Source organism: Eumetopias jubatus, unplaced genomic scaffold (assembly GCF_037043125.1).
Source record: "Eumetopias jubatus isolate StellerSeaLion01/CBP00866 unplaced genomic scaffold, mEumJub1_p1.0 scaffold_9, whole genome shotgun sequence".
NCBI lineage: Eukaryota > Metazoa > Chordata > Mammalia > Carnivora > Otariidae > Eumetopias > Eumetopias jubatus.
In genome coordinates, this window is record NW_028274815.1 from 40,709,042 (window position 1) to 40,711,136 (window position 2,095).

The 2,095-nt window shown below is 40.8% G+C and overlaps 1 non-coding gene across 1 annotated transcript; it reads right to left on the bottom strand.

Annotated features, from left to right (window-relative positions):
• Positions 1 to 1,689: 1,689 nt before the first annotated feature.
• On the bottom strand, positions 1,690 to 1,794 carry LOC114223519 (small nucleolar RNA U13). Its single transcript, XR_003612173.1, has one exon. It is a non-coding gene; the product is annotated as a small nucleolar RNA U13 (small nucleolar RNA).
• Between the last annotated feature and the right edge of the window lie 301 nt (positions 1,795 to 2,095).

Consider the following 2,095-nt stretch of genomic DNA (forward strand, 5'->3'; position numbering starts at 1 on the left):
CCTGTGTGACAAGCGCTGTTACAGAAAAATGTACGGTCAGGAAAGGGTCTCTGTGGCTTGCGAGTCACATCACAGTCGTGGTTCTCTTATGTCTCCAATCCTCCCTTTTCTAAATCTTTTCTTCCTTAGAAATCTAGCAAATCCCCAGGCTTCGAAGTAGGGAGCTATAAAATTCTTATCCCTAGCCAAGATTTCTCTCTCTTGAGCCCCAGGGTAGTATTTCTCAATTCCTGATTTCTACCTAATGGCCCAGCATCACCTTAAACTGAAAATGCCAAAAGCTGAAAAATTATTCTTCCCCCCAACTGTTCCCCATCTCTCCCCTCCTATCTTCCTCATTTACTAGAAGAACCTGCTATGCTCCCAGGGCACAGGCTGGTTGTCCTGAAATTATACTTTAGTCCTTGTTCTCCTGCAATAAGACTACCTCAAGTCATCTTTCTCCTTTCGTTCCTATTGCCACTGACTACTTCAGTCCCCTTTAACTTCAAGCTTATTCCACCAGAAAAGCTCTGATTGGTCTCCCCACCACAGGCACCACTCTATACCGCATGCGCTACCACACTAATCTTCCTAAAACATACCAATTTTCACCATGCCTTTTTTCTGCTTAAAACTTTTGGTGTACTACCCCCTCTCCCATCCCATAATCTATATGGAAAAAGGCAAAGATGACTTCAGTGTGGCAATCTAAATCCTTACCTATCCACCTTGCTCCAGTCTTCCTTTTTAATCTTAGTCCCGTGATAAAAATACCACCACCTAACATTTACGCAGTGCTTTATTTGACTCAGAAAACATTCTTACCTGGCTTGCATTTCATCTCCAAAATAACCCTTGGAGAGAGGCTAACAGACCTCAGTATCTTTCTCTTACAGAAGAGAAAACAGACTTCTAGCACTGAGCTGGCAGTCAGAACAAATGGGCCCCTGTCCCACTCCCCCCTTGGACTCCTAAGTCAGTCAGTCTGTCTAATACCTCATTCCCACCACTTACATACAGGAGTCTTCTGTTCCAGAAACTCTGGTCTCAGTGTTGTCCCATCCACCTCTCTCCAACATACCTCATGCTTTCTTGGCTCTCTAGTTTACCCCCTACCATTCTCTCACTTGGTAGACGGCCCCAATCCCCAACTCTTGTTATAAAAATACAGTAATACAGTATAGGGAATACAGTCATTAATACTGTAAAAACATTGTACAGTGACAGAGAAGAACTAGATTTGTGGTGATCACTTCATAATGTATATAAACATCCAATCACAATGTTGTACACCTGAAACTAATATAATATTCTATGTCAATTATACTTCAATTTAAAAAAACCCACAGTTATTTCTTCAAGTCTTCAGTTTAAATGCCACCCTTTTGGGAATGCCTTCTCTGACACCCAAAACCATTCTATTCATCACTTTCCAACACCATGGAAGTTGTAATAACTGAGTTGACATTTACTGTCCCAGTCATACTACAGCTAGTTTATCTCATATACTTGGACCTTCCAATACCCTCCTCCAAAAGGAAAAATTGTTAGCATCTTCTATATGTCTCTGTACCTATCACAATACTTCACATGTAAGGACTTAAAGTTTTGGATTAGACAGCGTTGGCCAGTGTTTTTTAAATAGCAAGTCACAAACCCTGAGTAGAACGTGCAATCAATCTAGGTCACAACTAGTATTTTCCCCCACCTCACATGGGTAATGTGCCGAGGCAGTAGCAAGGTTTGAGGGAGGCACACGTCACACACACGCGGTGAGCAGCCAATCGCCATGCTTAGGAACTACAAAAAGGTCAGTATTCTGTTTTTAATGAAACAATAGAAAATAAAATACATCTCTCATATTAAAGATGAGTGCTGTTTTGTGAAACTCTTACTTCATTACATCTGTATGTAACTGCTGGATCATAATATCAAATACATTTCTTACTCTGTGTTGTATTTTTTTCAAGTTTGAAAGCTAATGTAGATGACCCAATTTCTAGGCTCAAGTGTTTTACATTTAAACCAGAGAGATATTTGCTTTCTACCAAACCCCACACCCTACAAGAACCATCAGCTAAATAGAATACATAGATACACAGGGGCTGAGGAA